The sequence below is a fragment of the Triturus cristatus genome, chromosome 3_2 (assembly GCF_964204655.1).
Source record: "Triturus cristatus chromosome 3_2, aTriCri1.1, whole genome shotgun sequence".
Classification (NCBI taxonomy): Eukaryota; Metazoa; Chordata; class Amphibia; order Caudata; family Salamandridae; genus Triturus; species Triturus cristatus.
The window spans coordinates 918208277-918229492 of NC_140584.1; the positions used below are offsets into that span (position 1 = coordinate 918208277).

Sequence of the window (21216 nt, forward strand, 5' to 3'; positions counted from 1 at the left end):
TTTTTGAAGAATTTTCCAACTCTCCCTGTGGTACAGCATTGGGTCAGGAACAGGCAGGCTGAATTTGATTGGTTGCTGATTTAAAATATGTAAATTTATAAAGCAGTGTCTCACCAGGATCTATTGAGTAGGCTTTAATGTAAATAAAGGCGTATGCGTGTGCATCTGTGGAATATTATCTTGTGGAGTAAAAAATATGTTTATATTTATATGTTTTTATTTCCGTTGATGATGCCGAACCTTGTCTTACTGTAAGTAGGAAGGGTTTCCACCCTTTCTGTCTGTGTGAGCTATAAAGAATTTTGTTAAGACTATACTTTTAGGGATCATTTCTATAGTTTTTAACTGAGGAAATGTGTTTGAAAGTGTCTGGTCTTCGCTAACCACGAGGAAGAATTGTAGTTTTCTCTTTTGGGCGTGAAGTGAGTGAACAGTGTTGCATTCATGTAGCTGCTGTTTGCTATTGATGATCGTTCCTGTTCCTTTCAGAAGGATTGGAGAAAGAGAACACAAACTGAGTGGTTAGCTTTTATTTTTGGGTGTAAGAAAGTCTATCAGTTTCTAATTTCTTGTTTAGTTTGTCATTTCTTTTTTGATTTCTTTGGTTTCTTGTAACTTAACTGTTAAGTATATGAATACTTATTAGAAGCTGTTGAGCTTTCTTGGACTTGTGGTTTTTGCAAGAGGTTCTCTTTGAAAGGCACCTCTCACCATCAGTTGATAATTTGGTATGTTATTTATAAAAAAAAGCTTTGTTTTTCGAACATGGATAGTAAAGAGTACATTTTAAATGGACTGTGCGTATGAGCTATTTGTAGAGCCTAGACTTCTGCAAGGCAACTACTGCTACTCAAAAGATTTATCACTCTTTCGAATAGACTGTTTAAAGAAACCTGCTAATGCTAGTTAGGCCGTTTAGAGTAAGAGGAAGCGTAACACCCTGGCTTCTTACAACTTACAAGGCTGCGGTGGATCTTAGACTGCTTAGGATGAAAAACTACTCCTTTGGTATTTGTTAAAGTTTTCACAGCTATTCGTGCGGTGCAGCTTGCGTGCTCAGCAGAAAATCTTGCAGCTCCCAACAAGCCCCTGTGCAACCCTTAGTACATCAAGGGCTTGATGCATTCGAACTTTGGAATTTTGCAAGATCCATTGGGGGACAGAGGAGTTGCAACGATCGAATAATGGTCAGAACGAGCCACCTGCTCCAGCAAGTGCCATTTTTTTGGTTCTCCTGGTTCAAGTTAGAGTATTCTTACTTCATTGACGGGAATGTTGTGATATCATTATAGACTTTCTGCCTCGGGTATCACATTGATTAAATGTTCTATCCCCTCGATATAGAAGCTCAGCTTTAACTTGAGTCTATAACTCAAACAGAGGGTATTTAATGACCATTGTAGCCCCCTGTAGCGTTGTCCTATGGTATTTTAGAACACTGGAAGATTGAGAGCCTCATGTAGAGAATCGGAATATCAGCTGGTTGTAAATAGTAAAATAAGCCCTGTGCCTTGAAAGTTCTATAGCTGTAATGGCTAGAACCCCAAATGCCACCATTTTGGATATCCACTATGCTGCGACACCTATGAAACGAGGTAGGTGGGCTGGCGCCAGGCCGTAAATTGTAGAAGTTTACAGTTTGGTGACAGGCCAGGTGAATACCCAGAGCCTTTGCCTCTTCTTGGCTTTGTAAGAGTCTGGGGCATCGCCCGACTGTTTTTCCAGCCATGGTCTGTTTTTACGTAAAAATTACAAAGTTGAGACCATATTGTGATAGCCTTTTAGCCTGCCCCAAGAGGCGATTTTCCTGCTCCCCTTTCTTGTGTTTGTCCAGTGCCTTCAACTTTAGTCTATCATGCTGAATTAAACTTTAGTTAGCTGCAGAGATTGCAGTGTCAGGTTTTAATTATCTATCACTGATCTGCTGAGAGCTTAGTCAGGTGGCAGAAAAAATGCTCTTGTGATATCTTCCTGTAACCCTTGGACAGCTTGGCATAGAGTTATAAAACTCTTTGTCTTGATATGTTATGTAGAGTCAAGATTGAAATAGTATTTGTAAGTGGCCCAAAGGTGTTGCAGATAAGTTCTGATCTAAAAAGGAAGGGCACAGGCAGAGTTTAATTTTTGAAACAACTGTCTACTGTTGATGGCCGTTCCTTTCTTCATTTGAGGATATGCTGTAAAACGGAATTATATACTGAAAAGTTCAATTCCTGTTCTAATCAATATTAGATACAAAACGTTTCTGGCAAGTATTCACTTCCCAGTGTAAAAAGTCTTCTGTACACAAAACATAAACTATATTTTGGATACTTCTGTAGTGCTGAGACACCTAAAGGTCTTTTAGCTTTGAAAAGCTGCATGAATTCAAGCTGGGTGGTAGTACAAGTTGTTCATGTGAACGCTTTCTTAGATAGCCAGGCATTCAGGGCTCTTCTGAAAGTGATAGGTTCCGTTATCTCCCGTATGTGCTGCAAGAGGTTTTTCACTAAGTCTGGACCCCTGTCGAAGTTCATCGTCTGCTTAGAGTCTTACATGTGAACTGGGGAACAGTTAGGGGCATATCATCAAGCTGGTGATAAAAAATGATCGCCTAATTAGCAAGGTCACGCTAACGCGTGAAACCTTGCATTAGCGTCGGGATTCCTAACGCCCAGCTTTGCATCTCTAATGAGATGCAAAGTGGGCGTACCTGATCTGACATGACAGGAGAAATGTCGCTAAGCGACATTTCTCCTATCATCAAGGCCCACGCTATGAAGCATAGCGGCAGGAAAAGTAGCGATAACCCCTGTTATTGCTACTTTCCTTACGCCTGCTTCAGGACTGACTTAGCCATGGTATCCTATGTAAGGTGGATATCATGGCTAAGTTTGTGAGTCCCTATCAGCAAGCTAACGCCACACTTCGTGACATTATCGCTGGGTTTCCAGCGATAATCTCACGTTAGGCAGTTAGCGTTAGGATTTTTATCGTTTTTGAGATAAGCGTTGCTAATAGCACGTTATCTCAGCGATAATAATCCACGCTAGCCGGCGATAATTATCCTAGCGCTAAGTGCGCTTAGCGATAATTATCGCCGGTTGTTGCTGATATGCCCCTTAGTTTGTTTGGGGAAACTAATCAAAGATGTTGCCGTACATTTGATCTGTGGTGCAACTGTTCAAAATTTAAAGGTAGCTTGAATGCTACAACGTTTGTTTCCACGCTTGCAACCTTAGCAGGTCCCTTCTCGCTAGTGATCAGTGTCACTCTTTTGGCTGTTTGACAGATGCTAATCTGGACCAACGATTTGGATTAAAAATCATCTGTATGATCTTGTGGAACCTGCAGTTTTTTGAAGAATTTTCCAACTCTCCCTGTGGTACAGCATTGGGTCAGGAACAGGCAGGCTGAATTTGATTGGTTGCTGATTTAAAATATGTAAATTTATAAAGCAGTGTCTCACCAGGATCTATTGAGTAGGCTTTAATGTAAATAAAGGCGTATGCGTGTGCATCTGTGGAATATTATCTTGTGGAGTAAAAAATATGTTTATATTTATATGTTTTTATTTCCGTTGATGATGCCGAACCTTGTCTTACTGTAAGTAGGAAGGGTTTCCACCCTTTCTGTCTGTGTGAGCTATAAAGAATTTTGTTAAGACTATACTTTCAGGGATCATTTCTATAGTTTTTAACTGAGGAAATGTGTTTGAAAGTGTCTGGTCTTCGCGAACCACGAGGAAGAATTGTAGTTTTCTCTTTTGGGCGTGAAGTGAGTGAACAGTGTTGCATTCATGTAGCTGCTGTTTGCTATTGATGATCGTTCCTGTTCCTTTCAGGAGGATTGGAGAAAGAGAACACAAACTGAGTGGTTAGCTTTTATTTTTGGGTGTAAGAAAGTCTATCAGTTTCTAATTTCTTGTTTAGTTTGTCATTTCTTTTTTGATTTCTTTGGTTTCTTGTAACTTAACTGTTGAGTATATGAATACTTATTAGAAGCTGTTGAGCTTTCTTGGACTTGTGGTTTTTGCAAGAGGTTCTCTTTGAAAGGCACCTCTCACCATCAGTTGATAATTTGGTATGTTATTTATAAAAAAAGCTTTGTTTTTCGAACATGGATAGTAAAGAGTACATTTTAAATGGACTGTGCGTATGAGCTATTTGTAGAGCCTAGACTTCTGCAAGGCAACTACTGCTACTCAAAAGATTTATCACTCTTTCGAATAGACTGTTTAAAGAAACCTGCTAATGCTAGTTAGGCCGTTTAGAGTAAGAGGAAGCGTAACACCCAGGCTTCTTACAACTTACAAGGCTGCGGTGGATCTTAGACTGCTAAGGATGAAAAACTACTCCTTTGGTATTTGTTAAAGTTTTCACAGGAATTCGTGCGGTGCAAAGCAGAAGTAAGGGACTGCGTCTGTTTACTTTTCATTATAAAAGCTTGCGTGCTCAGCACAAAATCTTGCAGCTCCCAACAAGCCCCTGTGCAACCCTTAGTACATCAAGGGCTTGATGCATTCGAACTTTGGAATTTTGCAAGATCCATTGGGGGACAGAGGAGTTGCAACGATCGAATAATGGTCAGAACGAGCCACCTGCTCCAGCAAGTGCCATTTTTTTGGTTCTCCTGGTTCAAGTTAGAGTATTCTTACTTCATTGACGGGAATGTTGTGATATCAGTATAGACTTTCTGCCTCGGGTATCACATTGATTAAATGTTCTATCCCCTCGATATAGAAGCTCAGCTTTAACTTGAGTCTATAACTCAAACAGAGGGTATTTAATGACCATTGTAGCCCCCTGTAGCGTTGTCCTATGTTATTTTAGAACACTGGAAGATTGAGAGCCTCATGTAGAGAATCGGAATATCAGCTGGTTGTAAATAGTAAAATAAGCCCTGTGCCTTGAAAGTTCTATAGCTGTAATGGCTACAACCCCAAATGCCACCATTTTGGATATCCACTTTGCTGCGACACCTATGAAACGAGGTAGGTGGGCTGGCGCCAGGCCGTAAATTGTAGAAGTTTACAGTTTGGTGACAGGCCAGGTGAATACCCAGAGCCTTTGCCTCTTCTTGGCTTTGTAAGAGTCTGGGGCATCGCCCGACTGCTTTTCCAGCCATGGTCTGTTTTTACGTAAAAATTACAAAGTTGAGACCATATTGTGATAGCCTTTTAGCCTGCCCCAAGAGGCGATTTTCCTGGTCCCCTTTCTTGTGTTTGTCCAGTGCCTTCAACTTTAGTCTATCATGCTGAATTAAACTTTAGTTAGCTGCATAGATTGCAGCGTCAGGTTTTAATTATCTATCACTGATCTGCTGAGAGCTTAGCCAGGTGGCAGAAAAAATGCTCTTGTGATATCTTCCTGTAACCCTTGGACAGCTTGGAATAGAGTTATAAAACTCTTTGTCTTGATATGTTATGTAGAATCAAGATTGAAATAGTATTTGTAAGTGGCCCAAAGGTGTTGCAGATAAGTTCTGATCTAAAAAGGAAGGGCACAGGCAGAGTTTAATTTTTGAAACAACTGTCTACTGTTGATGGCCGTTCCTTTCTTCATTTGAGGATATGCTGTAAAACGGAATTATATACTGAAAAGTTCAATTCCTGTTCTAATCAATATTAGATACAAAACGTTTCTGGCAAGTATTCACTTCCCAGTGTAAAAAGTCTTCTGTACACAAAACATAAACTATATTTTGGATACTTCTGTAGTGCTGAGACACCTAAAGGTCTTTTAGCTTTGAAAAGCTGCATGAATTCAAGCTGGGTGGTAGTACAAGTTGTTCATGTGAACGCTTTCTTAGATAGCCAGGCATTCAGGGCTCTTCTGAAAGTGATAGGTTCCGTTATCTCCCGTATGTGCTGCAAGAGGTTTTTCACTAAGTCTGGACCCCCGTCGAAGTTCATCGTCAGCTTAGAGTCTTACATGTGAACTGGGGAACAGTTAGGGGCATATCAGCAAGCTGGTGATAAAAAATGATCGCCTAATTAGCAAGGTCACGCTAACGCGTGAAACCTTGCATTAGCGTCGGGATTCCTAACGCCCAGCTTTGCATCTCTAATGAGATGCAAAGTGGGCGTACCTGACCTGACATGACAGGAGAAATGTCGCTAAGCGACATTTCTCCTATCATCAAGGCCCACGCTATGAAGCATAGCGGCAGGAAAAGTAGCGATAACCCCTGTTATTGCTACTTTCCTTACGCCTGCTTCAGGACTGACTTAGCCATGGTATCCTATGTAAGGTGGATATCATGGCTAAGTTTGTGAGTCCCTATCAGCAAGCTAACGCCACACTTCGTGACATTATCGCTGGGTTTCCAGCGATTATCTCACGTTAGGCAGTTAGCGTTAGGATTTTTATCGTTTTTGAGATAAGCGTTGCTAATAGCACGTTATCTCAGCGATAATAATCCACGCTAGCCGGCGATAATTATCCTAGCGCTAAGTGCGCTTAGCGATAATTATCGCCGGTTGTTGCTGATATGCCCCTTAGTTTGTTTGGGGAAACTAATCAAAGATGTTGCCGTACATTTGATCTGTGGTGCAACTGTTCAAAATTTAAAGGTAGCTTGAATGCTACAACGTTTGTTTCCACGCTTGCAACCTTAGCAGGTCCCTTCTCGCTAGTGATCAGTGTCACTCTTTTGGCTGTTTGACAGATGCTAATCTGGACCAACTATTTGGATTAAAAATCATCTGTATGATCTTGTGGAACCTGCAGTTTTTTGAAGAATTTTCCAACTCTCCCTGTGGTACAGCATTGGGTCAGGAACAGGCAGGCTGAATTTGATTGGTTGCTGATTTAAAATATGTAAATTTATAAAGCAGTGTCTCACCAGGATCTATTGAGTAGGCTTTAATGTAAATAAAGGCGTATGCGTGTACATCTGTGGAATATTATCTTGTGGAGTAAAAAATATGTTTATATTTATATGTTTTTATTTCCGTTGATGATGCCGAACCTTGTCTTACTGTAAGTAGGAAGGGTTTCCACCCTTTCTGTCTGTGTGAGCTATAAAGAATTTTGTTAAGACTATACTTTCAGGGATCATTTCTATAGTTTTTAACTGAGGAAATGTGTTTGAAAGTGTCTGGTCTTCGCTAACCACGAGGAAGAATTGTAGTTTTCTCTTTTGGGCGTGAAGTGAGTGAACAGTGTTGCATTCATGTAGCTGCTGTTTGCTATTGATGATCGTTCCTGTTCCTTTCAGGAGGATTGGAGAAAGAGAACACAAACTGAGTGGTTAGCTTTTATTTTTGGGTGTAAGAAAGTCTATCAGTTTCTAATTTCTTGTTTAGTTTGTCATTTCTTTTTTGATTTCTTTGGTTTCTTGTAACTTAACTGTTAAGTATATGAATACTTATTAGAAGCTGTTGAGCTTTCTTGGACTTGTGGTTTTTGCAAGAGGTTCTCTTTGAAAGGCACCTCTCACCATCAGTTGATAATTTGGTATGTTATTTATAAAAAAAGCTTTGTTTTTCGAACATGGATAGTAAAGAGTACATTTTAAATGGACTGTGCGTATGAGCTATTTGTAGAGCCTAGACTTCTGCAAGGCAGCTACTGCTACTCAAAAGATTTATCACTCTTTCGAATAGACTGTTTAAAGAAACCTGCTAATGCTAGTTAGGCCGTTTAGAGTAAGAGGAAGCGTAACACCCTGGCTTCTTACAACTTACAAGGCTGCGGTGGATCTTAGACTGCTTAGGATGAAAAACTACTCCTTTGGTATTTGTTAAAGTTTTCACAGCTATTCGTGCGGTGCAGCTTGCGTGCTCAGCAGAAAATCTTGCAGCTCCCAACAAGCCCCTGTGCAACCCTTAGTACATCAAGGGCTTGATGCATTCGAACTTTGGAATTTTGCAAGATCCATTGGTGGACAGAGGAGTTGCAACGATCGAATAATGGTCAGAACGAGCCACCTGCTCCAGCAAGTGCCATTTTTTTGGTTCTCCTGGTTCAAGTTAGAGTATTCTTACTTCATTGACGGGAATGTTGTGATATCAGTATAGACTTTCTGCCTCGGGTATCACATTGATTAAATGTTCTATCCCCTCGATATAGAAGCTCAGCTTTAACTTGAGTCTATAACTCAAACAGAGGGTATTTAATGACCATTGTAGCCCCCTGTAGCGTTGTCCTATGGTATTTTAGAACACTGGAAGATTGAGAGCCTCATGTAGAGAATCGGAATATCAGCTGGTTGTAAATAGTAAAATAAGCCCTGTGCCTTGAAAGTTCTATAGCTGTAATGGCTAGAACCCCAAATGCCACCATTTTGGATATCCACTATGCTGCGACACCTATGAAACGAGGTAGGTGGGCTGGCGCCAGGCCGTAAATTGTAGAAGTTTACAGTTTGGTGACAGGCCAGGTGAATACCCAGAGCCTTTGCCTCTTCTTGGCTTTGTAAGAGTCTGGGGCATCGCCCGACTGTTTTTCCAGCCATGGTCTGTTTTTACGTAAAAATTACAAAGTTGAGACCATATTGTGATAGCCTTTTAGCCTGCCCCAAGAGGCGATTTTCCTGCTCCCCTTTCTTGTGTTTGTCCAGTGCCTTCAACTTTAGTCTATCATGCTGAATTAAACTTTAGTTAGCTGCAGAGATTGCAGTGTCAGGTTTTAATTATCTATCACTGATCTGCTGAGAGCTTAGTCAGGTGGCAGAAAAAATGCTCTTGTGATATCTTCCTGTAACCCTTGGACAGCTTGGCATAGAGTTATAAAACTCTTTGTCTTGATATGTTATGTAGAGTCAAGATTGAAATAGTATTTGTAAGTGGCCCAAAGGTGTTGCAGATAAGTTCTGATCTAAAAAGGAAGGGCACAGGCAGAGTTTAATTTTTGAAACAACTGTCTACTGTTGATGGCCGTTCCTTTCTTCATTTGAGGATATGCTGTAAAACGGAATTATATACTGAAAAGTTCAATTCCTGTTCTAATCAATATTAGATACAAAACGTTTCTGGCAAGTATTCACTTCCCAGTGTAAAAAGTCTTCTGTACACAAAACATAAACTATATTTTGGATACTTCTGTAGTGCTGAGACACCTAAAGGTCTTTTAGCTTTGAAAAGCTGCATGAATTCAAGCTGGGTGGTAGTACAAGTTGTTCATGTGAACGCTTTCTTAGATAGCCAGGCATTCAGGGCTCTTCTGAAAGTGATAGGTTCCGTTATCTCCCGTATGTGCTGCAAGAGGTTTTTCACTAAGTCTGGACCCCTGTCGAAGTTCATCGTCTGCTTAGAATCTTACATGTGAACTGGGGAACAGTTAGGGGCATATCATCAAGCTGGTGATAAAAAATGATCGCCTAATTAGCAAGGTCACGCTAACGCGTGAAACCTTGCATTAGCGTCGGGATTCCTAACGCCCAGCTTTGCATCTCTAATGAGATGCAAAGTGGGCGTACCTGACCTGACATGACAGGAGAAATGTCGCTAAGCGACATTTCTCCTATCATCAAGGCCCACGCTATGAAGCATAGCAGCAGGAAAAGTAGCGATAACCCCTGTTATTGCTACTTTCCTTACGCCTGCTTCAGGACTGACTTAGCCATGGTATCCTATGTAAGGTGGATATCATGGCTAAGTTTGTGAGTCCCTATCAGCAAGCTAACGCCACACTTCGTGACATTATCGCTGGGTTTCCAGCGATAATCTCACGTTAGGCAGTTAGCGTTAGGATTTTTATCGTTTTTGAGATAAGCGTTGCTAATAGCACGTTATCTCAGCGATAATAATCCACGCTAGCCGGCGATAATTATCCTAGCGCTAAGTGCGCTTAGCGATAATTATCGCCGGTTGTTGCTGATATGCCCCTTAGTTTGTTTGGGGAAACTAATCAAAGATGTTGCCGTACATTTGATCTGTGGTGCAACTGTTCAAAATTTAAAGGTAGCTTGAATGCTACAACGTTTGTTTCCACGCTTGCAACCTTAGCAGGTCCCTTCTCGCTAGTGATCAGTGTCACTCTTTTGGCTGTTTGACAGATGCTAATCTGGACCAACTATTTGGATTAAAAATCATCTGTATGATCTTGTGGAACCTGCAGTTTTTTGAAGAATTTTCCAACTCTCCCTGTGGTACAGCATTGGGTCAGGAACAGGCAGGCTGAATTTGATTGGTTGCTGATTTAAAATATGTAAATTTATAAAGCAGTGTCTCACCAGGATCTATTGAGTAGGCTTTAATGTAAATAAAGGCGTATGCGTGTGCATCTGTGGAATATTATCTTGTGGAGTAAAAAATATGTTTATATTTATATGTTTTTATTTCCGTTGATGATGCCGAACCTTGTCTTACTGTAAGTAGGAAGGGTTTCCACCCTTTCTGTCTGTGTGAGCTATAAAGAATTTTGTTAAGACTATACTTTCAGGGATCATTTCTATAGTTTTTAACTGAGGAAATGTGTTTGAAAGTGTCTGGTCTTCGCTAACCACGAGGAAGAATTGTAGTTTTCTCTTTTGGGCGTGAAGTGAGTGAACAGTGTTGCATTCATGTAGCTGCTGTTTGCTATTGATGATCGTTCCTGTTCCTTTCAGGAGGATTGGAGAAAGAGAACACAAACTGAGTGGTTAGCTTTTATTTTTGGGTGTAAGAAAGTCTATCAGTTTCTAATTTCTTGTTTAGTTTGTCATTTCTTTTTTGATTTCTTTGGTTTCTTGTAACTTAACTGTTGAGTATATGAATACTTATTAGAAGCTGTTGAGCTTTCTTGGACTTGTGGTTTTTGCAAGAGGTTCTCTTTGAAAGGCACCTCTCACCATCAGTTGATAATTTGGTATGTTATTTATAAAAAAAGCTTTGTTTTTCGAACATGGATAGTAAAGAGTACATTTTAAATGGACTGTGCGTATGAGCTATTTGTAGAGCCTAGACTTCTGCAAGGCAACTACTGCTACTCAAAAGATTTATCACTCTTTCGAATAGACTGTTTAAAGAAACCTGCTAATGCTAGTTAGGCCGTTTAGAGTAAGAGGAAGCGTAACACCCAGGCTTCTTACAACTTACAAGGCTGCGGTGGATCTTAGACTGCTAAGGATGAAAAACTACTCCTTTGGTATTTGTTAAAGTTTTCACAGGAATTCGTGCGGTGCAAAGCAGAAGTAAGGGACTGCGTCTGTTTACTTTTCATTATAAAAGCTTGCGTGCTCAGCACAAAATCTTGCAGCTCCCAACAAGCCCCTGTGCAACCCTTAGTACATCAAGGGCTTGATGCATTCGAACTTTGGAATTTTGCAAGATCCATTGGGGGACAGAGGAGTTGCAACGATCGAATAATGGTCAGAACGAGCCACCTGCTCCAGCAAGTGCCATTTTTTTGGTTCTCCTGGTTCAAGTTAGAGTATTCTTACTTCATTGACGGGAATGTTGTGATATCAGTATCGACTTTCTGCCTCGGGTATCACATTGATTAAATGTTCTATCCCCTCGATATAGAAGCTCAGCTTTAACTTGAGTCTATAACTCAAACAGAGGGTATTTAATGACCATTGTAGCCCCCTGTAGCGTTGTCCTATGTTATTTTAGAACACTGGAAGATTGAGAGCCTCATGTAGAGAATCGGAATATCAGCTGGTTGTAAATAGTAAAATAAGCCCTGTGCCTTGAAAGTTCTATAGCTGTAATGGCTACAACCCCAAATGCCACCATTTTGGATATCCACTTTGCTGCGACACCTATGAAACGAGGTAGGTGGGCTGGCGCCAGGCCGTAAATTGTAGAAGTTTACAGTTTGGTGACAGGCCAGGTGAATACCCAGAGCCTTTGCCTCTTCTTGGCTTTGTAAGAGTCTGGGGCATCGCCCGACTGCTTTTCCAGCCATGGTCTGTTTTTACGTAAAAATTACAAAGTTGAGACCATATTGTGATAGCCTTTTAGCCTGCCCCAAGAGGCGATTTTCCTGGTCCCCTTTCTTGTGTTTGTCCAGTGCCTTCAACTTTAGTCTATCATGCTGAATTAAACTTTAGTTAGCTGCATAGATTGCAGCGTCAGGTTTTAATTATCTATCACTGATCTGCTGAGAGCTTAGCCAGGTGGCAGAAAAAATGCTCTTGTGATATCTTCCTGTAACCCTTGGACAGCTTGGAATAGAGTTATAAAACTCTTTGTCTTGATATGTTATGTAGAATCAAGATTGAAATAGTATTTGTAAGTGGCCCAAAGGTGTTGCAGATAAGTTCTGATCTAAAAAGGAAGGGCACAGGCAGAGTTTAATTTTTGAAACAACTGTCTACTGTTGATGGCCGTTCCTTTCTTCATTTGAGGATATGCTGTAAAACGGAATTATATACTGAAAAGTTCAATTCCTGTTCTAATGAACATTAGATACAAAACGTTTCTGGCAAGTATTCACTTCCCAGTGTAAAAAGTCTTCTGTACACAAAACATAAACTATATTTTGGATACTTCTGTAGTGCTGAGACACCTAAAGGTCTTTTAGCTTTGAAAAGCTGCATGAATTCAAGCTGGGTGGTAGTACAAGTTGTTCATGTGAACGCTTTCTTAGATAGCCAGGCATTCAGGGCTCTTCTGAAAGTGATAGGTTCCGTTATCTCCCGTATGTGCTGCAAGAGGTTTTTCACTAAGTCTGGACCCCTGTCGAAGTTCATCGTCTGCTTAGAGTCTTACATGTGAACTGGGGAACAGTTAGGGGCATATCATCAAGCTGGTGATAAAAAATGATCGCCTAATTAGCAAGGTCACGCTAACGCGTGAAACCTTGCATTAGCGTCGGGATTCCTAACGCCCAGCTTTGCATCTCTAATGAGATGCAAAGTGGGCGTACCTGACCTGACATGACAGGAGAAATGTCGCTAAGCGACATTTCTCCTATCATCAAGGCCCACGCTATGAAGCATAGCGGCAGGAAAAGTAGCGATAACCCCTGTTATTGCTACTTTCCTTACGCCTGCTTCAGGACTGACTTAGCCATGGTATCCTATGTAAGGTGGATATCATGGCTAAGTTTGTGAGTCCCTATCAGCAAGCTAACGCCACACTTCGTGACATTATCGCTGGGTTTCCAGCGATAATCTCACGTTAGGCAGTTAGCGTTAGGATTTTTATCGTTTTTGAGATAAGCGTTGCTAATAGCACGTTATCTCAGCGATAATAATCCACGCTAGCCGGCGATAATTATCCTAGCGCTAAGTGCGCTTAGCGATAATTATCGCCGGTTGTTGCTGATATGCCCCTTAGTTTGTTTGGGGAAACTAATCAAAGATGTTGCCGTACATTTGATCTGTGGTGCAACTGTTCAAAATTTAAAGGTAGCTTGAATGCTACAACGTTTGTTTCCACGCTTGCAACCTTAGCAGGTCCCTTCTCGCTAGTGATCAGTGTCACTCTTTTGGCTGTTTGACAGATGCTAATCTGGACCAACGATTTGGATTAAAAATCATCTGTATGATCTTGTGGAACCTGCAGTTTTTTGAAGAATTTTCCAACTCTCCCTGTGGTACAGCATTGGGTCAGGAACAGGCAGGCTGAATTTGATTGGTTGCTGATTTAAAATATGTAAATTTATAAAGCAGTGTCTCACCAGGATCTATTGAGTAGGCTTTAATGTAAATAAAGGCGTATGCGTGTGCATCTGTGGAATATTATCTTGTGGAGTAAAAAATATGTTTATATTTATATGTTTTTATTTCCGTTGATGATGCCGAACCTTGTCTTACTGTAAGTAGGAAGGGTTTCCACCCTTTCTGTCTGTGTGAGCTATAAAGAATTTTGTTAAGACTATACTTTCAGGGATCATTTCTATAGTTTTTAACTGAGGAAATGTGTTTGAAAGTGTCTGGTCTTCGCGAACCACGAGGAAGAATTGTAGTTTTCTCTTTTGGGCGTGAAGTGAGTGAACAGTGTTGCATTCATGTAGCTGCTGTTTGCTATTGATGATCGTTCCTGTTCCTTTCAGGAGGATTGGAGAAAGAGAACACAAACTGAGTGGTTAGCTTTTATTTTTGGGTGTAAGAAAGTCTATCAGTTTCTAATTTCTTGTTTAGTTTGTCATTTCTTTTTTGATTTCTTTGGTTTCTTGTAACTTAACTGTTGAGTATATGAATACTTATTAGAAGCTGTTGAGCTTTCTTGGACTTGTGGTTTTTGCAAGAGGTTTTCTTTGAAAGGCACCTCTCACCATCAGTTGATAATTTGGTATGTTATTTATAAAAAAAGCTTTGTTTTTCGAACATGGATAGTAAAGAGTACATTTTAAATGGACTGTGCGTATGAGCTATTTGTAGAGCCTAGACTTCTGCAAGGCAACTACTGCTACTCAAAAGATTTATCACTCTTTCGAATAGACTGTTTAAAGAAACCTGCTAATGCTAGTTAGGCCGTTTAGAGTAAGAGGAAGCGTAACACCCAGGCTTCTTACAACTTACAAGGCTGCGGTGGATCTTAGACTGCTAAGGATGAAAAACTACTCCTTTGGTATTTGTTAAAGTTTTCACAGGAATTCGTGCGGTGCAAAGCAGAAGTAAGGGACTGCGTCTGTTTACTTTTCATTATAAAAGCTTGCGTGCTCAGCACAAAATCTTGCAGCTCCCAACAAGCCCCTGTGCAACCCTTAGTACATCAAGGGCTTGATGCATTCGAACTTTGGAATTTTGCAAGATCCATTGGGGGACAGAGGAGTTGCAACGATCGAATAATGGTCAGAACGAGCCACCTGCTCCAGCAAGTGCCATTTTTTTGGTTCTCCTGGTTCAAGTTAGAGTATTCTTACTTCATTGACGGGAATGTTGTGATATCAGTATAGACTTTCTGCCTCGGGTATCACATTGATTAAATGTTCTATCCCCTCGATATAGAAGCTCAGCTTTAACTTGAGTCTATAACTCAAACAGAGGGTATTTAATGACCATTGTAGCCCCCTGTAGCGTTGTCCTATGTTATTTTAGAACACTGGAAGATTGAGAGCCTCATGTAGAGAATCGGAATATCAGCTGGTTGTAAATAGTAAAATAAGCCCTGTGCCTTGAAAGTTCTATAGCTGTAATGGCTACAACCCCAAATGCCACCATTTTGGATATCCACTTTGCTGCGACACCTATGAAACGAGGTAGGTGGGCTGGCGCCAGGCCGTAAATTGTAGAAGTTTACAGTTTGGTGACAGGCCAGGTGAATACCCAGAGCCTTTGCCTCTTCTTGGCTTTGTAAGAGTCTGGGGCATCGCCCGACTGCTTTTCCAGCCATGGTCTGTTTTTACGTAAAAATTACAAAGTTGAGACCATATTGTGATAGCCTTTTAGCCTGCCCCAAGAGGCGATTTTCCTGGTCCCCTTTCTTGTGTTTGTCCAGTGCCTTCAACTTTAGTCTATCATGCTGAATTAAACTTTAGTTAGCTGCATAGATTGCAGCGTCAGGTTTTAATTATCTATCACTGATCTGCTGAGAGCTTAGCCAGGTGGCAGAAAAAATGCTCTTGTGATATCTTCCTGTAACCCTTGGACAGCTTGGAATAGAGTTATAAAACTCTTTGTCTTGATATGTTATGTAGAATCAAGATTGAAATAGTATTTGTAAGTGGCCCAAAGGTGTTGCAGATAAGTTCTGATCTAAAAAGGAAGGGCACAGGCAGAGTTTAATTTTTGAAACAACTGTCTACTGTTGATGGCCGTTCCTTTCTTCATTTGAGGATATGCTGTAAAACGGAATTATATACTGAAAAGTTCAATTCCTGTTCTAATCAATATTAGATACAAAACGTTTCTGGCAAGTATTCACTTCCCAGTGTAAAAAGTCTTCTGTACACAAAACATAAACTATATTTTGGATACTTCTGTAGTGCTGAGACACCTAAAGGTCTTTTAGCTTTGAAAAGCTGCATGAATTCAAGCTGGGTGGTAGTACAAGTTGTTCATGTGAACGCTTTCTTAGATAGCCAGGCATTCAGGGCTCTTCTGAAAGTGATAGGTTCCGTTATCTCCCGTATGTGCTGCAAGAGGTTTTTCACTAAGTCTGGACCCCCGTCGAAGTTCATCGTCAGCTTAGAGTCTTACATGTGAACTGGGGAACAGTTAGGGGCATATCAGCAAGCTGGTGATAAAAAATGATCGCCTAATTAGCAAGGTCACGCTAACGCGTGAAACCTTGCATTAGCGTCGGGATTCCTAACGCCCAGCTTTGCATCTCTAATGAGATGCAAAGTGGGCGTACCTGACCTGACATGACAGGAGAAATGTCGCTAAGCGACATTTCTCCTATCATCAAGGCCCACGCTATGAAGCATAGCGGCAGGAAAAGTAGCGATAACCCCTGTTATTGCTACTTTCCTTACGCCTGCTTCAGGACTGACTTAGCCATGGTATCCTATGTAAGGTGGATATCATGGCTAAGTTTGTGAGTCCCTATCAGCAAGCTAACGCCACACTTCGTGACATTATCGCTGGGTTTCCAGCGATTATCTCACGTTAGGCAGTTAGCGTTAGGATTTTTATCGTTTTTGAGATAAGCGTTGCTAATAGCACGTTATCTCAGCGATAATAATCCACGCTAGCCGGCGATAATTATCCTAGCGCTAAGTGCGCTTAGCGATAATTATCGCCGGTTGTTGCTGATATGCCCCTTAGTTTGTTTGGGGAAACTAATCAAAGATGTTGCCGTACATTTGATCTGTGGTGCAACTGTTCAAAATTTAAAGGTAGCTTGAATGCTACAACGTTTGTTTCCACGCTTGCAACCTTAGCAGGTCCCTTCTCGCTAGTGATCAGTGTCACTCTTTTGGCTGTTTGACAGATGCTAATCTGGACCAACTATTTGGATTAAAAATCATCTGTATGATCTTGTGGAACCTGCAGTTTTTTGAAGAATTTTCCAACTCTCCCTGTGGTACAGCATTGGGTCAGGAACAGGCAGGCTGAATTTGATTGGTTGCTGATTTAAAATATGTAAATTTATAAAGCAGTGTCTCACCAGGATCTATTGAGTAGGCTTTAATGTAAATAAAGGCGTATGCGTGTACATCTGTGGAATATTATCTTGTGGAGTAAAAAATATGTTTATATTTATATGTTTTTATTTCCGTTGATGATGCCGAACCTTGTCTTACTGTAAGTAGGAAGGGTTTCCACCCTTTCTGTCTGTGTGAGCTATAAAGAATTTTGTTAAGACTATACTTTCAGGGATCATTTCTATAGTTTTTAACTGAGGAAATGTGTTTGAAAGTGTCTGGTCTTCGCTAACCACGAGGAAGAATTGTAGTTTTCTCTTTTGGGCGTGAAGTGAGTGAACAGTGTTGCATTCATGTAGCTGCTGTTTGCTATTGATGATCGTTCCTGTTCCTTTCAGGAGGATTGGAGAAAGAGAACACAAACTGAGTGGTTAGCTTTTATTTTTGGGTGTAAGAAAGTCTATCAGTTTCTAATTTCTTGTTTAGTTTGTCATTTCTTTTTTGATTTCTTTGGTTTCTTGTAACTTAACTGTTAAGTATATGAATACTTATTAGAAGCTGTTGAGCTTTCTTGGACTTGTGGTTTTTGCAAGAGGTTCTCTTTGAAAGGCACCTCTCACCATCAGTTGATAATTTGGTATGTTATTTATAAAAAAAGCTTTGTTTTTCGAACATGGATAGTAAAGAGTACATTTTAAATGGACTGTGCGTATGAGCTATTTGTAGAGCCTAGACTTCTGCAAGGCAGCTACTGCTACTCAAAAGATTTATCACTCTTTCGAATAGACTGTTTAAAGAAACCTGCTAATGCTAGTTAGGCCGTTTAGAGTAAGAGGAAGCGTAACACCCTGGCTTCTTACAACTTACAAGGCTGCGGTGGATCTTAGACTGCTTAGGATGAAAAACTACTCCTTTGGTATTTGTTAAAGTTTTCACAGCTATTCGTGCGGTGCAGCTTGCGTGCTCAGCAGAAAATCTTGCAGCTCCCAACAAGCCCCTGTGCAACCCTTAGTACATCAAGGGCTTGATGCATTCGAACTTTGGAATTTTGCAAGATCCATTGGGGGACAGAGGAGTTGCAACGATCGAATAATGGTCAGAACGAGCCACCTGCTCCAGCAAGTGCCATTTTTTTGGTTCTCCTGGTTCAAGTTAGAGTATTCTTACTTCATTGACGGGAATGTTGTGATATCAGTATAGACTTTCTGCCTCGGGTATCACATTGATTAAATGTTCTATCCCCTCGATATAGAAGCTCAGCTTTAACTTGAGTCTATAACTCAAACAGAGGGTATTTAATGACCATTGTAGCCCCCTGTAGCGTTGTCCTATGGTATTTTAGAACACTGGAAGATTGAGAGCCTCATGTAGAGAATCGGAATATCAGCTGGTTGTAAATAGTAAAATAAGCCCTGTGCCTTGAAAGTTCTATAGCTGTAATGGCTAGAACCCCAAATGCCACCATTTTGGATATCCACTATGCTGCGACACCTATGAAACGAGGTAGGTGGGCTGGCGCCAGGCCGTAAATTGTAGAAGTTTACAGTTTGGTGACAGGCCAGGTGAATACCCAGAGCCTTTGCCTCTTCTTGGCTTTGTAAGAGTCTGGGGCATCGCCCGACTGTTTTTCCAGCCATGGTCTGTTTTTACGTAAAAATTACAAAGTTGAGACCATATTGTGATAGCCTTTTAGCCTGCCCCAAGAGGCGATTTTCCTGCTCCCCTTTCTTGTGTTTGTCCAGTGCCTTCAACTTTAGTCTATCATGCTGAATTAAACTTTAGTTAGCTGCAGAGATTGCAGTGTCAGGTTTTAATTATCTATCACTGATCTGCTGAGAGCTTAGTCAGGTGGCAGAAAAAATGCTCTTGTGATATCTTCCTGTAACCCTTGGACAGCTTGGCATAGAGTTATAAAACTCTTTGTCTTGATATGTTATGTAGAGTCAAGATTGAAATAGTATTTGTAAGTGGCCCAAAGGTGTTGCAGATAAGTTCTGATCTAAAAAGGAAGGGCACAGGCAGAGTTTAATTTTTGAAACAACTGTCTACTGTTGATGGCCGTTCCTTTCTTCATTTGAGGATATGCTGTAAAACGGAATTATATACTGAAAAGTTCAATTCCTGTTCTAATCAATATTAGATACAAAACGTTTCTGGCAAGTATTCACTTCCCAGTGTAAAAAGTCTTCTGTACACAAAACATAAACTATATTTTGGATACTTCTGTAGTGCTGAGACACCTAAAGGTCTTTTAGCTTTGAAAAGCTGCATGAATTCAAGCTGGGTGGTAGTACAAGTTGTTCATGTGAACGCTTTCTTAGATAGCCAGGCATTCAGGGCTCTTCTGAAAGTGATAGGTTCCGTTATCTCCCGTATGTGCTGCAAGAGGTTTTTCACTAAGTCTGGACCCCTGTCGAAGTTCATCGTCTGCTTAGAATCTTACATGTGAACTGGGGAACAGTTAGGGGCATATCATCAAGCTGGTGATAAAAAATGATCGCCTAATTAGCAAGGTCACGCTAACGCGTGAAACCTTGCATTAGCGTCGGGATTCCTAACGCCCAGCTTTGCATCTCTAATGAGATGCAAAGTGGGCGTACCTGACCTGACATGACAGGAGAAATGTCGCTAAGCGACATTTCTCCTATCATCAAGGCCCACGCTATGAAGCATAGCAGCAGGAAAAGTAGCGATAACCCCTGTTATTGCTACTTTCCTTACGCCTGCTTCAGGACTGACTTAGCCATGGTATCCTATGTAAGGTGGATATCATGGCTAAGTTTGTGAGTCCCTATCAGCAAGCTAACGCCACACTTCGTGACATTATCGCTGGGTTTCCAGCGATAATCTCACGTTAGGCAGTTAGCGTTAGGATTTTTATCGTTTTTGAGATAAGCGTTGCTAATAGCACGTTATCTCAGCGATAATAATCCACGCTAGCCGGCGATAATTATCCTAGCGCTAAGTGCGCTTAGCGATAATTATCGCCGGTTGTTGCTGATATGCCCCTTAGTTTGTTTGGGGAAACTAATCAAAGATGTTGCCGTACATTTGATCTGTGGTGCAACTGTTCAAAATTTAAAGGTAGCTTGAATGCTACAACGTTTGTTTCCACGCTTGCAACCTTAGCAGGTCCCTTCTCGCTAGTGATCAGTGTCACTCTTTTGGCTGTTTGACAGATGCTAATCTGGACCAACTATTTGGATTAAAAATCATCTGTATGATCTTGTGGAACCTGCAGTTTTTTGAAGAATTTTCCAACTCTCCCTGTGGTACAGCATTGGGTCAGGAACAGGCAGGCTGAATTTGATTGGTTGCTGATTTAAAATATGTAAATTTATAAAGCAGTGTCTCACCAGGATCTATTGAGTAGGCTTTAATGTAAATAAAGGCGTATGCGTGTGCATCTGTGGAATATTATCTTGTGGAGTAAAAAATATGTTTATATTTATATGTTTTTATTTCCGTTGATGATGCCGAACCTTGTCTTACTGTAAGTAGGAAGGGTTTCCACCCTTTCTGTCTGTGTGAGCTATAAAGAATTTTGTTAAGACTATACTTTCAGGGATCATTTCTATAGTTTTTAACTGAGGAAATGTGTTTGAAAGTGTCTGGTCTTCGCTAACCACGAGGAAGAATTGTAGTTTTCTCTTTTGGGCGTGGAGTGAGTGAACAGTGTTGCATTCATGTAGCTGCTGTTTGCTATTGATGATCGTTCCTGTTCCTTTCAGGAGGATTGGAGAAAGAGAACACAAACTGAGTGGTTAGCTTTTATTTTTGGGTGTAAGAAAGTCTATCAGTTTCTAATTTCTTGTTTAGTTTGTCATTTCTTTTTTGATTTCTTTGGTTTCTTGTAACTTAACTGTTGAGTATATGAATACTTATTAGAAGCTGTTGAGCTTTCTTGGACTTGTGGTTTTTGCAAGAGGTTCTCTTTGAAAGGCACCTCTCACCATCAGTTGATAATTTGGTATGTTATTTATAAAAAAAGCTTTGTTTTTCGAACATGGATAGTAAAGAGTACATTTTAAATGGACTGTGCGTATGAGCTATTTGTAGAGCCTAGACTTCTGCAAGGCAACTACTGCTACTCAAAAGATTTATCACTCTTTCGAATAGACTGTTTAAAGAAACCTGCTAATGCTAGTTAGGCCGTTTAGAGTAAGAGGAAGCGTAACACCCAGGCTTCTTACAACTTACAAGGCTGCGGTGGATCTTAGACTGCTAAGGATGAAAAACTACTCCTTTGGTATTTGTTAAAGTTTTCACAGGAATTCGTGCGGTGCAAAGCAGAAGTAAGGGACTGCGTCTGTTTACTTTTCATTAT

At 40.7% G+C, this 21216-nt stretch overlaps 7 non-coding genes across 7 annotated transcripts; all 7 read left to right on the forward strand.

The window, feature by feature from the left end:
* Positions 1-307: 307 nt before the first annotated feature.
* LOC146858647 (small nucleolar RNA U3) lies at positions 308-523 on the forward strand. Its single transcript, XR_014980521.1, has one exon. It is a non-coding gene; the product is annotated as a small nucleolar RNA U3 (small nucleolar RNA).
* A 3118-nt stretch (positions 524-3641) lies between these two features.
* Positions 3642-3857, forward strand: LOC146858648 (small nucleolar RNA U3). Its single transcript, XR_014980643.1, has one exon. It is a non-coding gene; the product is annotated as a small nucleolar RNA U3 (small nucleolar RNA).
* A 3161-nt stretch (positions 3858-7018) lies between these two features.
* Positions 7019-7234, forward strand: LOC146858649 (small nucleolar RNA U3). The gene has a single exon (XR_014980582.1). It is a non-coding gene; the product is annotated as a small nucleolar RNA U3 (small nucleolar RNA).
* A 3117-nt stretch (positions 7235-10351) lies between these two features.
* LOC146858650 (small nucleolar RNA U3) lies at positions 10352-10567 on the forward strand. Its single transcript, XR_014980583.1, has one exon. It is a non-coding gene; the product is annotated as a small nucleolar RNA U3 (small nucleolar RNA).
* Positions 10568-13728: 3161 nt separating this feature from the next.
* On the forward strand, positions 13729-13944 carry LOC146858651 (small nucleolar RNA U3). The gene has a single exon (XR_014980644.1). It is a non-coding gene; the product is annotated as a small nucleolar RNA U3 (small nucleolar RNA).
* A 3161-nt stretch (positions 13945-17105) lies between these two features.
* LOC146858652 (small nucleolar RNA U3) lies at positions 17106-17321 on the forward strand. The gene has a single exon (XR_014980584.1). It is a non-coding gene; the product is annotated as a small nucleolar RNA U3 (small nucleolar RNA).
* Positions 17322-20438: 3117 nt separating this feature from the next.
* Positions 20439-20654, forward strand: LOC146858653 (small nucleolar RNA U3). The gene has a single exon (XR_014980203.1). It is a non-coding gene; the product is annotated as a small nucleolar RNA U3 (small nucleolar RNA).
* Positions 20655-21216: the final 562 nt, after the last annotated feature.